Source organism: Seriola aureovittata, chromosome 7, assembly GCF_021018895.1.
Source record: "Seriola aureovittata isolate HTS-2021-v1 ecotype China chromosome 7, ASM2101889v1, whole genome shotgun sequence".
In the NCBI taxonomy this organism is placed as follows: Eukaryota; Metazoa; Chordata; class Actinopteri; order Carangiformes; family Carangidae; genus Seriola; species Seriola aureovittata.
Window position 1 is genome coordinate 8,410,675 of NC_079370.1, and position 16,246 is coordinate 8,426,920.

General features: G+C 41.3%; 1 protein-coding gene across 1 annotated transcript in view; it reads right to left on the reverse strand.

Annotated features, from left to right (window-relative positions):
- eva1ba (eva-1 homolog Ba (C. elegans)) overlaps nucleotides 1-11,890 on the reverse strand; it is a 31,912-nt gene extending 20,022 nt beyond the window's left edge. Inside the window, exon 1 of the mRNA XM_056381685.1 lies at nucleotides 11,638-11,890. The gene's annotated coding sequence lies outside the window, so the exon portion shown is untranslated. The remainder of the gene's footprint in view (nucleotides 1-11,637) is intronic.
- Between the last annotated feature and the right edge of the window lie 4,356 nt (nucleotides 11,891-16,246).

Consider the following 16,246-nt stretch of genomic DNA (forward strand, 5'->3'; position numbering starts at 1 on the left):
AAAAAAAAAAAAAAAAAAGCCTTCAGCCTCAATCTAACAGCATGGTTTTCTGTACATTAAGTACTGTATTACTGCAGGGTGACTACACTCCTCTCAGAGTTTTGTTGAATGTAACATAAATGCAACAGGCATACCACTTAAACAATGTTTCTATTGCTGCAGCTGTGCACATCTGTACAACTTTACCAAGAGCGTGCAGGAGGCCACAACAGAAACAGCTCTTTTACACTGTAAACCCATCGCCCTTTGCATATGTAAGAATAGCTCTTTGTGTGTATGCAAGTATGTTCTACGTGGAAACTATGTAACTGACCAACTTCCTCCGACAGCCTTGAAGTGTTGGATATAGAGGATATAGTGGTGAAGCCCTGCAGCAGATTCCTGTATAAGCTTGGATTAGGAACCAAACAACAGGTTTATTAACAGCCAGTCACATTAATTCACTGTCCGCCTGCCTGGAGCGCAGAGAGAGTCACATCCACCGAAGAGAAAACCGGTCAGCTGCCGGCCGAGATAATGAATAATTATTTCCACTTCTGTCCACTTTCGCCAGCAGCACCACTCCTAGCAACACCAAAAAATCCCCATCTGTTTACACATGAGTCATAATCATGGGCTTTCTTTTACAGGGAACTGTAAAAAATTTTAAGTATATACCCCAAAATAAGCATGAACAATGTTGCACTGTGTTTATGGCTACCTTCATGAAATTTGCTGAAAGTTGATTGGGGATGCTCGGTCACTGTATTTTGAGATGGAGGGTGGAAACACTGGAACTCCTCGAATACCATTCGCTATATGGTTTCATTGGAAGATAAAAAAACTACTTTTTTTTTTTTACACACTTTCTAACAAAGAACCATTATGCCATAAAGAGATCAACGACTAATTTTTGTGAGTTATGGATTTCAAAGCTGACAAATACCCTCCTTGTTGAAGATTATGAAAATGTTCAGTGGTGATAATAGAAAATACTTGAACAAAAAAGTATTCAGAAAAACAGAAAACTATATTTTTTTTGACATTTCATACGACACATGATGCTTTTCAGTAGCTCTACGGATGGAAAGTTGAGCTGCCAAGGCAGGAAAATTGCAGCCAGCACGTTTAGAAGATTACAGCTGTTGTTACAGAACAGCAGAGAATATGCGGCATAACCACGGCCACTAACACTTACACAGTATCAAACTTGAGGCTCACACTAAAAACAGCAAGAGTAGTGATTATGGTTTGATAAAAGCATCAGTCCCAGAGCAGGCTGGAGCCAGTTTGCTTGTCTGTCCTACACACTCATACACAGATAGATTGAGAGACAAAGAGGAAAAGAGAGAGAGCAGCTGTTGAGTGTCAAAATGACAGTGTTGTGTTTTGGCTGCCATGTTCAAAATGTTCTGCTTCTCTTTGCCCCAGCTGACCATCTGTAACCCCGTCACCACCCTTGATCTGGCCTCCAGCCCTGCATTGCCTCCTCGTAGATCTCCAGCATTTCAAAACAGACACTTTCCACACACTTTGACAGATGACCTCTTACGAAAAACAGAAACACAATGACAAATCAAACAGTCAAGCAACAAAAACAGGGACAAAAAGAAAAACGGACAAGAGTTCAGTGTCCTGATGTCCTTTGGCCTTGTGTTTTTCATGTAAGATCAGATCACATATGGGAGTCATACATGCAAATTTGTCTTCTCAGAATAACACGAACAGTATGTTGACATTGTTCAATGAATTCTCTGGTCAGGATGGGACAATGACCCCAATTCCCCCACATGGCAAAACCACCTGAGGCATCAGCTTTCAACTAAACAAATAAATAAAAATGAAATAATGCATCTGCCGTCACCCTCCACAAGCCGTCACCCTCCCATCCTCGCTGATGCCCAGGAACCTGAACACTTTTGAGCGCCACACAAACTGCAGTGTAGATGCCTCAGGGCGTTTCAGAGGCACCAATTTGGTTTACACATAAACAATTTGGGCCGACTTACAAGACTGCAATTGCAGCCTATTTAGAATATTTAACTGTTTCAGGTCTGCAGTGGACAAGGAGAAAACACTTTAGTTTCAACAAAAGTTTCAAAACACTTCAGTGTACACTTAAATCATATTGGATGATACAACAGCTTTATAAAGTATAAGGTTTCTGTTACTGTAGCTTTTCTTCATCCATGATTACACTCATTTTAAAGGAGGTAACCAGTTACACTATTTGTATATCTTACTTTATTAAACACAATCTTCAACGGATTTTGTATTTTATGGGCGCCATTGGAAGAGCAGGCTTAGGGTTGGGGTTATTAAGGGTTAATTATCTGAAAAAGAAAAAAAACTTGTTTGGTTTTGTTCAAGAGTCACTTGTTTAAGATTTAAAACGTTGCTCAAGACTCTGAGGGCATGGAAGCATGTCATGAATTCATTCTGGCAAAAGTCCGTGAAGCTGTGATGGTCTCATGATGATGCAGAACAAATTGCACAAACAGACTTCTAATGACTGATTCTGTTTTTCTTGTAAAGAGAAAGGGACTTTCTTTTTTCTTTTTTTGAACACAAGGAGGTCAATCAGTTCATCACAGTAGGCAAAACGATGGCAGTGAGATTTGCCATTACGAAAACAGACAATATTTCTACCCTCATTCTCTCTGCTAGTCCCTCCCTCTGGCCAATAGTCACCCTCCTGGGAGTCATCCTGCCAATCAGATGCCAAATAAATCCACACAACCCTTTCCCCTACAAGCCTGAGCGTCCATGATATACATCCTGGAACCACAAGTTTCCCAAAGGATGCCAAGCCTCACTGTCATCCCCTTTATAAAAACAGCCACTCCTATCCCAGTATGCACTATACACACACACACACACACACACACACAAACACAATAATAGATAGACTTTTTAGAATTGAGCTTGAACTATCCCACAGACATGAACTAAAAATACAAGCCCTCACTTGTATTCATGACCGCTCAGAACAAGCTGCAATGAAACATCCAGCAGAGATGTGGAGCAGGCCAGATTTTTGCTGTAAACCACGAGCACTTGCACAGACTTGGGTGCACAGCGCTCTCAAACGCCGGCACATAATGACATAGAAACTGGCATCAATAAGATGTCAACAAACAATCTGTTTCCATTCATGCGCATCCCACAGTTAAGGGTCTAACATTGACGGGGCTACAATGATTATGAAAATACCAAACACACACACACACACACACACACACACACACACACACACACTGGGCTGTACGGTGCACACATGCTATTGTAGAATAAAGATGGGTAGAAAAACTGCGCATAAAGGCAAATGTAAGCATGAATTTTGTGTCTGAATGATGCAGGCCAGAGCCATTAGTGCTGCTTTTTTTCCCTCCCTCTTATTAAGGTGGAGCCTGGAGGAGTGTGCTGGAGGAGTGTAATTGAGATAATAACACGGTTGCACACACAGCTGCTGATGGGGACTGCAGAGCTGAGCCAGGTTGGAAGTCAACACTGCTGAGAGTCAGAAGAGTGCAGGTTTACTTGACAGCACATTCTGAGGACAGGACCCAACAGGCCATGGAGACAGAAGAGAGAGAGAGAGAGAGCAGATGTTAAAGCAGGATGAAGTAGTGTCTTTGCAAAGGTCCATTTTTGTATTCATAAAAAGATATACTCCAAAAAAAAAACGAATTAGTGTCAAATGTTCACTGCCTGTAGGCTTTATGTTGTACGTAGCTTGCTCCTTTGCAGCAGTAGTCAGCATAGTTACACACCTATTATATTTTTCAATAATAATATATAACCCAGAATCACAGCAAAAGCACGTTAAAACTTCCATCAAAACTTTCTGCAGTATAATCCTCCTCTCAACCAATCATCCTTATCTTCAATGTGTTCTGGGAGCTCATGGTTCCTCTGCAATTCATCAAATACAATACTTTCATGACATACTATTGACTCTCCGTAGCTCCAAAGCTTTGCTGTGCAATTTATTGGTGATACCAAGGTTTATCTGGAGCATACAACCCAGTAAGGAGAAGGATTATGCTGCTTGAGGTTTTTAACAAGTTTCTATGGAAAATGATTACACTGTAAAAAAAAAAAAAAAAAACTGAGCTGTTTGAACAAAAAATGAAATGATAAGACTGCTGTAAAAAAATTTCAAGGTTAACTGAATAGTTTGTTGTATTTGTTCATTAGTTGTTATAATGTCAAAAATGTTTGTAAGTTTTCTCTGCTTCGACCATCCTTCTCCTTATAATACAAGAGGTTATAATACGCCCTCTGAGCAGCGCTACGTCTAGATCGGATGCTACAGTGAGTCGCTATGGGAAAATGACAAGAGGAGCCGGGGCCTAGCTGGTTAGCATGCTAACTTCAATAGAAGAAAAGAGATAGACATGATGGAGACGAGTTAACGGTGGTGTTGCTTTACACCGCTGGAGACAACTCTTGGTGAGTAAAGAAATGAAGTTTGATGCTGAACTCACAACATTTCTTCTAGACTGGTAAGTAAACAGCTGTTAATGCTAACGCTGGCTATGAAGCAATAGCAAAACCTACAAATAACTCCTTTAAGTGAATGACAGACAGAGTTATCTCATCATTTTAAGTTATGAGACTTGAACTCATAATATGTCATATACGTTCTGAATGTGATAAATAGACAATTTAAGTGAGGTTTAGGGCCTGGCGTGAAGCTATCACCCTTATCTAAATAGGCCATAGGCTACTGTAAATGATAAGAGATGAAATGATAAACTTTTCAGAGCTGCCTTTCAAGCCTGCAGGCTGCACATTTGTTACCCATATGATAGATGTTTGTGTATAAAAAGATAGATAGGGGAGTATTCCTCTAAATGGAAAATGGAAAAAGCCAGCATATGTGCACATGCACACCCCCATCACAATCTCGCATACACGCAAAAACCTACCAACAACACAATAATTACAGGAGTCCACACCCTCATCAGTCAGTACACACCGCTCACATTTTTGCCCCTGAATCACACAGGCATCCGCTTCCTGTTTGCCCCCCACCCCAGAAGCTTAAGCCCCATGTAATCGTTCAACACCACAACACTTCCTTTGCTCTGTCCCTCCATCCTGTCATCTCCCTCTGCTGGGAACTATTGACTCATGGTTGACTAAATCAACAGTTTCGGGTTAGAGGCATCCATCTGTGGACTGTGGTCACTGCTGTGGCCTGCTGGTCATTTACCTCTTTACCGGAACAAACCCCTGCAGTTATAGTCAACACACACTGACACTTGTGATAACAAGCGGAGCTGCTTTTCATTGGCAAAACAAGCACTTTGACACCATTGCACAGTCGGTGCAGCAAAATGGTGTCAAAAAAAAGTGAATGAACAGTTTGTAATTGTGCCAGAACAAGTTTGTCACAAGTTCTGTTTTCGAGACCCGAGGGTTTCGGGGGAAAGCAGATGTCCTTTCACGCTCGGTTCACAGAAAACTTCTCTGGCCTGCAGTTATGTGTGACTTTCCATTCTTTGAGCGGAAATAAAAGAACAGCAGGAAATTTGTTTGCTTGCAAGACACTGGCTGCATGTCAGAGCACAGGGGCTCCCAAAGATTTTCGTCTGTCAGCATCTTGTCATGCATCTCATCGAGTCAACATCTAAAGCGCTTAATGATTTATTCCTCCAAATGTGGAGCTGGAACAAGACCTGACATGAACGGGACAAATCTAATCTTTTTGTGCACAGCCAACCCGTATCAAAGCACCCCTTTACTGTAAGATATCTTTTCCTTCAGATGCAGCCGTGAATATATTACTGCCATTCAAGATGTAAAGCTACTGAGTTCATGAGCCATTTGTTCTTAGCATGACAGCAGCAGTCTGTGGCACAGAAAGGTCAGAGTAAGATAATATATTCATGGTGGATATCCGATGTAGAGACTAATCTTCAAGGCTCAAATTTGAATCTAGGTGGTTTATGAGATATACAAATTGCTCAGGGTAAAGCTCTGGGGATCTCTACAGACACAGCACTGCATGAAGCATGAACAAAAACGGACCTTGACAACCTCTGCTGAATGCTTTTCACAGCTATTATTTTTTGACAGAGCGCACACACAGTACATCAACACACCAGGGTTCGGGAAGTACAGCAAGTGAACCCCTGCTCATATGAAAAGTGTGTGCAGGGGAATGCAAAAACATGACTCCCTCAGAGTGGAAACCATCTGCCTCACTTGTAATCATCTCGTGCAGTGTCAGGGTGTTTACAGTGAGGCTGCATGCTTGGTAGAAAAAAAAAAAAAAAGCCAAGACTTCATACATCAGTTTCCTGCTCAAGCCCCCAGAGTTTATGCAGCCACAGCATAGTGTGATGCTTATCACTGATGAAATGAGTGACCTGCAATTTGGGAAGCAGCCAAAATGCTTTGCTCACATGCAAAAGCTGCACAAGTGCTGTCGTATCCTCTAGATCTTGTAGTTGAAAAAAAAAAAAAAAAGCTAGTGAGCTTTGAAATATTATTTTAGATAGTTGTTCAAGTGTTTAATTGTTGACCTTTTCCATTGGACTGATGTGTAATAGATTTATGAAGAATGCTGAAATCCCTTCATGAAGTTTTCATCTTCGCACCATCCACGCTCGCTCCAAGGATATCTCATTTTTTGCTCCATTGGGTGAAACATAATAAACATCTCCTCCGAGAGAATGAAATTCCAGGGCTGCAGCTGTGGTGTCTGACTGCAGTGCAAGCAAGACAAGACTGTGAGACCCCCCCACGCCCCCCACCCCCCACAGACAGTTCACCTCTCTCTCAGCACGTACTCTCCTGCCATCGCGTTTAGGTCAGGCGTCTGCTGGGCCAATCTGAGGAGCTGCAGCATTAACTGTAACGTGAGGACGTGGCCGGTGTATTGACAGGAAATTAAATGGATGGAGTGAAATGTGCCTCAGACGTCTAAAAGTACTGACTGTACATTGAAGCTTCCTCTTTGTGGATTTCAAATCAAACAGTTCCCTCTCATTAGGTTTCTACAATGAATGTTAATTAGATATAAAGACATTTAATACAGCATGTGAGGATTTTTTTTTTTTTATTCCAGTTGCTTGTTCAGCTTTTCAGTGTTCTCCTCGTTAAAAATATTTCTTACACAAATTCAAACTCAACGTTGAAGTTCTTATTGGTCAACAGAGAATGTGCTTTTGCAGCATTCTTAGCTCAGGTTGACTCATCTTCGACTCCCTTTCAGCATCCAGAAATAGAACCAGCGGCTCTGTTTGGTTGGACAGTACAGTACGGGGGGTAATGTTTAGCCTGCAGGCTCAGCGAGGCCAGACATGTAATCTGGAGAGCTCGACTGCTGAGTTCACCCCAGGACATAGGAGAGGAGAAAATAAACTCTTACAAGCTCACAAAGTATTCACTGGAAGCTATGGGGCAGTTTGTGTATGTGTGTGTGTGTGTGTATGTGTGTGTGTGTGTGTGTGTGTGTGTGTGTGTGTGTGAGAGAGTGAGAGAGAGAGAGATGATGCATGCAAGTGTGCAGTGGGAACAATAAACACAGCTTGATGCCTTGAACTCTAAACCACACATTGTTATGCCAGTTTTAATCCACATTGGAGCATAAACATGGCTGACACCTTGTCAGAGTTGGGAAAAAAAAGTTTTCTGACTTTCTCTGACACACCTTTCACTCTGTGAATATAAACACGCTGAAAGAGGGATTTAAGCAGATAAAAATACCATATTAGCACGGACTACTCGCGCCTAAACACTGGGCAAAACTACACACTCAGCTACAAACTATTCATCTGAACTTTGTTGTTGATGTTGCTGGTCCCTCACACACTCGCCTCCTGAGTTATGCCTTTCCTCCTCACTCTGTAACTGAACCTTCACCACTCTCCCTGGACGTTAATCTCCCCTGGTCCTGCCCGCCGCCTGAATCCCCGCTGCTGCTCCTGATGGACCAGGTGTTTGGAATGAAAGTCTCTTAACCTGCTGCTGAGGTGGCAAGTGTGCAGACGACGGAGGAGTGGGATCGGCTGGAGCCTAATAAATAACGGTCAAGGCTCTCTTGAAGCCGGTTTTACAGTGCAGGGATTCATTTACAACAAGAACACTGAGGCAAAAATGCAATCTGGGCTTTGTTGCAAAATATTCCCACAGATGAAAAAGAAGTTACTGTTATGGGACTCCAGGTTTCATCATGACTGTGTGGAGAGACAGCTCAGTATCTGTTTCATTGCAAAGGCAAGAAAGGCAATGTTATTTACCTTTCAAAAGAAAGGCACCCAAAGGGTTTTACAAAAGACATAAGAAGGAGACACACAAGGTGTCATAAAAAAGAAATAAAAATGTGAAGGATTTTAAAAAAGTAAAGTAAAATAGAAGATGGAAAGTAGCTAAAATAGATTGGAACAGACTAAATTAGGAAAACAGAAACTACAGTGCAAACAGAAACCTTTTAGGTCTCGACATCTTGATTTAAAAGAATCAAGAGTTGGAACAGACCTCAAGTTTTCTGAGCGTTTGTTCCAGACATGTGGAGCATAGAAACCAAATTCTGCTTCACCAGGTTTAGTTTTCACTCTGGGGATGGTAAACAAACCTGTCCCAGATGATACGACGGGTCTGGATAAATAGCAGCAGGTCAGAAATCAGAACCAACGTTATTTAACTGCTATTTAACATCAGTTCTTTGACACACAGGAAACCAGCGCATAGATCTGAGAATTTGAGTGATGTGTTCCTCGGTCTTGGTCTCTAGCAGCTGTCCTGGCAACTTTTTAGAGACCTGTGAGGACACCATTGCAGTAGTTGAGCCTAAGGCCTTTATATATTCAAGAAGTTAAAGCTTAGATCTGAGGCCATGACTACCCTGGCTAATTATTCTTCTTTAGCTTAAAAAAAAAGTCATTTCTTTCTTATCTTAGTTTAACTTGAGGAAAATTTGGAACTTATTTGTTCAGTGCACTCACTTCCTAACTGTAAGGGACCATATGGTGACATCAAATTAATAGTTACAACATAGAAATGATTGCATCCATATCAAGCACACACAAAAGGGCACTGAAAAGTTTAAAGTGTTCCCAGAGCAGCAATGGCTCGTTTTCTCTGAATTCAATTAACGCAGGAAGAGATATTATCTGTGTAATATTCAGGCTTCTGAAACTGTTCCTTTATCCATGTTATTTCAGTGCGCTTCACACAGAACACTCTGCGTCACTTCCAGTGAAAATAAAATGATATAGCTTTGCTGCCACATTTCTCAAATGCATTCATTTTCTCGGGGGAAATGATAGCCTGTCAGGAATTTCAGCCACTGCGAGTGAGCAAAAGGCAAGGCCTGTTTAAAAAAAAAAAGAAGAAAAAAAAAAGTCTTGAAAAGAGCAGGTCTTAATTTTCTAAATCTAAACAGAGCCAAAGTACACACCCTGTGTGTTCAGTAATTCATGCTGTCATCTATTTCTGTCAAAATGTTAAATGATTTTCAGAGAGCAGAGACAGGGTGTGATTTTTATGAATCCTACACATGAAACACCGCTTGATGCATGTGAGGGAAGTATTAACATAACTATGTGATAACAGCATGGTAATTATACAATGAAGATAAACGGCTGTTAGCAAAACTTGATGGAAAACATTACATTTTATTACACCCTCAGATAACGCAGCTGCTTTGCACAGAACTTTAACACGCTACAAAACTGCTGCTTGAAAAGTTGCTGACCTGCCATGACAGCAACCACATGACCAAAACACCCAGTCAGCTGAGTAAGAAGCAGCAAGTTCAGGTATCAGTGCACCTCCAAACATGGACATTATCTGTGCTGACGACGAGACCTCTGACACTTCAGCCCTGTGTCCTACATCCTGCTGCTACAACTGTTACAGCTTCACACAAAAATATAGAACTGCAAAGCAAGCCAGCAGTCAGGATGGGAAGAATCCCAAACCAAACCCTTAAGGAATTCACATCTGGGCCAACATGTAGCCAGAGTTTGGTCCAGACTTGTTTCTTCTCCATGGGTCCCTGGCACCACTTGGGAAATCTTGGTTTGGTTTTAAGCAAGTGGCACTCCACCCACGCCTCATTGGGGTTGAAGACAACCGCAAGAATTACATCCTATATGAATGTTTGTCACCCACTGTCTACTATAAGAACCGCCGTGCACCCCACTTTACTCTGACTGAGCGAGAATAGACCTGAGCAGTCAGTCAAGCATTACCCTGGGAAGCCTGTAATGACTACCTCCAGCTCTATTTGCCCTTCTGTGGGAAGAGTGGTGGCTAAGAAAGAAACAGAAACAGTAAGTAAAAAAAGAAAATCTCTGTTGCTGTTGTAGGTGGGTTGTTGCTTCCTGTTCTTCAATGTCCCCTGTTTTCTTTTGTTTTCATACAAAACGCACTAGTTTGTAATCTAAAATCTGAAAATATAAATACACATTCCAAACAAAGGATAAAATAATGGCCCAAATTAAAGATTGACACACTTGCAAGGTTTGAATTAAGGGATGATGCCAAGTTTTATCTTCTTTCAAACAATTCATGTATACTTTCAATTACCTCTGACAGCTTTTCAAACTCATGCTGTGGAGGTGTAGATTTTTAAATGTATTTTTTAGATGTATTCCTTAATACCCGCTTCTTGTGCACTTTGTTAGGAACATCTCTACACCTGCTAATTCATACAGTTAGCCAATCAGATAATCATATGGCAGCAATGCAATGCATAAAATCATGCAGATACAGGTCGGGAGCTTCAGTTAAAGTTCACATCAAGCATCAGAAGGGGGGGGGGGGGTAAAAAGATCTCAGTGACTCTGACCGTGGGATGATTGTTGATACCAGACGGGCTGGTGTGAGTATATCTGAAACAGCCTGTGGAGTTTTTTACTCAGAATCGAGCAAAGAACAAAAAACATCCAGGGGAGAATAACCAGACTGGTTGGAGATGACACAAAGGCTACAGTAACTCAGATAACCACTCTTTATGTGGTGAGCACAAAATCATCTGAACAACTTGTCGAACCCGGACGTGGATGGGCTACAACAGCAGAAGACCACATCAGGTTTCACTCCTGTCAGCCAAGAACAGAAATCTGAATACACTGACCCAGCCTCCCCTGTGTCAACATTCAAGGCTGCTGGTGGTGGTGTAATGGTGTGGGAAATGTTTTCTTGGCGCGCTTTGGGCCCCTTAATACCAATCAATCATGGTTTGAATGCTACAGCCTATCTGAGTATTGTTACTGAGCATGTGCATCCCTTTATGGCCACAATTTATCATCTTCTACTGGCGACTTCCATCATGATGATGCGTCATGTCACAAAGCAAAAGCAAGTCTCAAACTGGTTTCATGACCATGACAATGAGTTAACTGCTCAATGGCCTCCCCAGTCTTTCAGGCACCAGTCATCAGATCTGAATCCATATATTGATATAACGCCATTATTTTTGTTATTGTCAATAAACCCCATGAAAAGAGAAAAAACAACACTGTCTGTAGGAGCCAGAGAGGTGAAGCACTGTGTGTGAGGTGGACAGGACAACAAAAGCCACTTATGCAAGGCTACTTTTAAAACAAAACGCATTGCTCTTGATCTGGATAATAACTCACTCATGTCTGAAGACCCATACATGATACACATATTTTCACATTCAGCGCGACTTACACTTTCCGGTGATATCATTATCTCTGTTGTCCATCGCGAATGCACGTCCATAAATCCGCTTAGAAATCGTAGCAAAAATGCTCCTTATAACTGCAGAACTCGCCTGAGATTTATCACATTTTAAAAATGTTCTTCAGTATCATAGTAATCCAGACAGCTGTCTGTACTTCCATGGATACAATGCAAACAGGAAGTGCTAATAGCTAATTCGGCATACACTTAATGGGGCCAATATTTCGAAATGTCAACAAATACATGTTGCAAAGAATTGTTGTCTTCAGGGGCTTGAGTTGCAGCCCTCATACTAATACACCTGGCAACATCAAACTTCCTGTTTACATGCCCCAAACCATTGTGGGAGCTGTAGTTCTAAAACTTAGAGCATGATTATCCCCCATATCTTATTAATACAAAGAATGATCAGAGTAACAAAACCTGTGAATATTTGAACCATCAATATTTTGTTAGACAGAGTAGACAGGGGAGTGTTGGAGGAGAATAGTGGTCTCAAGTTTGTCTGAGAGGGGGCCCACAGTGTCAGACTTTGGAAACCTCTGACCCCTGGAGTCTGTTCACTTTAGCTGAACAAAAAACCACAGTGGAAATAATTACAAGATAGTGGTCCTTTGAATTTTCCTTCAAAATTCCTTCAAAATTTCCTAAGATTCTCTGAAGTCAGTTGTTTTAAAGACGTCGACATCAGGCATCTTGATGATCTGCTACAAACAATGGTGTAGTGACAAAACCAAAAGTGTTTTAAATTTAGGATTATGAATTTAGGTTTTCACTTGTACGAACAAACTGGGATATTTCATTTTTCAGAAGTCACAGTCTCGTTTTAAGGCTTTGTGTGCAGAGAAATTAGATCCCATATGGCGTAATCCTTATTTGTGTATCTGTGAGTTGCAGAAATTATATCACAAAGTCCTTCTCACTACAAACACTATACTAAGAGGAAGAGACGTGCACTCTTTCCCTCTCTCTCTTAACCCATCTGCTTCATCCTGTGCTTTGATGTGTGTCTTAGTGATGGACTTCCAGAGATTAGGGCTGAGCTCTGAAGTTTGACTCTTTGATTGGAGAAAATATTTACAGCACACACAAAAAGAAAGAGACGTGTCTCGACCACCCACACCAAAACTGCCTTTTGAAGGGGGCAGAAAGAGGAAATCCAAGGGCTGTTTGCTACCAACAGACACAGGATGAAGGAGTGGGCGGATGTCGAAAAGAAGAGGAGGAGGATGTGAGAGTCAGAATTTATTCAGCGTTTTGGTAAATCTGGTATCTTTCCTGGCAAAATGATGAGCATAAGGCCTTGTATTTTCTTGCTGGTGGGTTTCATTTTCCTCAACATTCTCACATGTCAAGTGAAATCATTTGATTTCTGTAAATGATTCAGCTGTTGAACACCCACACAACTGATGCCAAAACTCAGCGTTTCATGTACCGTATTGAATTGTCTTAGTTTTAGTGTGAATTGCAGTAAATGAAAAGGCCCCAGGTATTTTTGAAGTATTTTGAAGTAACAGCAGACTTAACATTGTGGTGCTGGGGTGAAAAGAGCAGTTTATAAAGGTGCTGAAAGCAGTGTGTAAAAGTTAAATTACAAAGCCTAAGGCAAAAGCAAAGCAATGTTTTTTTGGGGGGTTTTTTGTTGAAAGCTCCTCTGTGCTCTGGTCAACAGCTGCATATGTCTGTATGTGCCATGAATGTTAACAAACCTAAAAGAAACAGCTGTTTTTTTGTACAGATTTTATTGTTTGCAGGAAAACGGGCCCCTAGAGCTGCATCATTTTGTTTTTGAGAGGGTCCTGACATGATATTACATTTCACAGTCTATTCTATAATGCAGATGAAACATGAACAAAAACTTAAGGTTCAGGGAGCGAAAACAAAGAAAGCTAAATAGTAGATTTAAAAAGAAACACTTGGTTTTAAATGTGAAAAAAAGGCTTGTTTCCAAAAGATGTTATGGATTTAAAGCGTAGCTGTAAATCATAGTCCTCATGTCCGTCCAAACCGAATAGAAACATTTCTCCGTACTATTCCTGTAAAGTACAGTATGTGATTTACTGTAAGTATGTGTCCGTACTGTTTATATCTGTACGTCTGAGGGAGAATGTGGCGTGAGCCTGAGCATCATCAGGGACGGAGAGGTGCAGACAGACAGCTGAGTTTTTCCACAGCATTACCATTAGCAGAGTTTTCTCTCTGTGACTGTGCTGAGTGGGGACAGCTGAGAGAGTCGTAATCACCGGCGATGGAGAACGGGCTCTTTTTCCCAAGCCGACTTTACCTCTACTCACAACTGCTCAGTGCGGGATTGGCGTGTGAGAGTATTTTTTTTTTTTTTATTATTTGGAAGGCAGGTAAAGCAAAATGACAACAAAGATATCATACATATGGGACAAAGATACTTTCCTTTATGAACATGTCCCAGAGGCCTGGATCTGATTCTGTCATAAAAATGAGTAAAACAATTCTTCATGTCACCAGGCCAGGTCACACAGAGAAGTAGCGCCTCTCACTAAATGCTGACCCAAATTTACACTAATCATACAATCAGACTACTCTCAATCAGGTATTATTATATTTGATGGGAGTCATCATAGAGGCAACTGAAAGGTCTGTGTAGCATCTTTTAGGCCAGGTTCTTCTCCAGGTCACACATAAGCGTGTACTGTTGCTCCTTCACCGGGCCAATCGTAAGTAATGAAATTGACTCGGACACTTGCTGACCCTCTGAGAAGAATCATCTTCAGCACACCTTTTGCCACAGGACCTTCATCAGTGGCAGCGATAAATGGCCACTGAATTAATACGACATCAAGGTGCATGTGGAGCAATAAACAACAAGAAGATCAGGAAGGGATTTTTAAAAAAGAAACATTTGCATCCCAATAAACATGAGTGAAACCTTACAGATCAGAAGCAGAATCCACGCAGTGCACGTTCATGTTCATGTTCATGTTCATGTTCATGTTTTTTTTTTTTTCATGAATGTTTCAGGTAAGATTTTAGAATACATTATACACATAGTGTATTGTGTCTATTTCCTGTGATAATCGAATCAAATTCAGACGCTTGTTTTCAGGCGAGATTGAAGAAAAATCATTCATTCATTCAAACTACAGTAGCTCTTCCACAGTTTGCATGAGTCTTAACGATGCCTGTTAAACATCACTCCAGCATAACCAGCGTTAGTCCATACACATGCACACACACACACACACACACACATGTACACAAACACACATTTTAAACACACACTTGCCTCCTTGTTCACCTTGTGGCGGGCTGTTCTCATGGTGTTGACAGGGGAGACAAGGGCTCCCATTGACTGGGTCGCCCTCCTCCCCGTAGGACCAGATGTTCAGAGTTAGCGGGCAGTTTGAAAATGACACACTCATTCTTGCGCCATTTTGGATTTCCCACTCAGCTCCTGACAGAAGGGTTGAGGAGGTGAAGAAAGGTAGAAGGAGAAGAGGGGAATCAGTCAGATACTTTGCTCAGTATGTCGCTGAAGAAGAGCAGTTTATTTAAAAAAAAAAAAAAACAACCTGAAAGCAAAAGTAGCAAAGTAGCAAAAAAAAAAAGAAGAAGATATACATGAGCAAACTTTCATTTCTCACTCCATAATGCTCCCCCATCATCGGGTCTGGCTCTTCTCAGCGTCTTCCTCTCGAGACTTATGCACCAGTACGATAGACTCGAGCCATTTGTAGGCAAAATATGCAAGAACCGGATGGACCAGAACAACCCTTCTGCATCACGTCAAATGCAAACACACTAAACACGAATAACAGAATATAGATGTCAAGCGTTTCAGGGCAACGCCACAGAGAGACACAGCAGCTGTAAACAATCTTCTGCAATACACTGATGGGGCTCAGGTGATTATGAGTGAGGAGGGGTTATGCCTGAGGGTCTGCATGAAGTTTTAGTAATAAAACCTTTTGGTCAGGATTCATACCCACACAATATATCAGACTGGTGGATGTTGATGACAAAAAAACAACTGCAACAGGAAAATAAAAAGTAGTATCTAAAGCCTTTTGTTAAACACATATATTCACTTTTTTTAGTACGTAAGATAGGGAGCTCTCCTCCGTATGATAAATATGTAGCTGGAGGCAGCAGCCAGTTAGCTTAGCATGAAGAAAAAACAGGGAGACACGGCTACGTTAGCTATAATGCTAGCTGTTTCCCCCCTGTCGTTTCAGCTGTATTTAACACAAAGCAAAGAAAATGGTTATCTAATCATCTAATGTTCAGGAAGAAAGGCTAAAAAAAGAATTCGATGAATTGGTTTTCACATGAAAGCTTGACGCATTGTATGTTTTATGATTTTAAAGAAATATGTGCTGAGGAAAACAGTTAGTATATATATATATATATATATCTGTGCTAGACTTGGTAAGTGTCCTGTTCAGTTCCCTGAATATATTGCTGTAGGGCACACACACACCATGTGCACAGTACCACAACAAAGTCTTTGCTTGTGCTGGCACCGGATTTACAGCCACATCACACAAGTCGCTGTCTGTTACTGAATTCGGTTGTGTTTCTCTAATGTGGGCAGAATACGAGGGCTGGTGGTTTTGTTGCC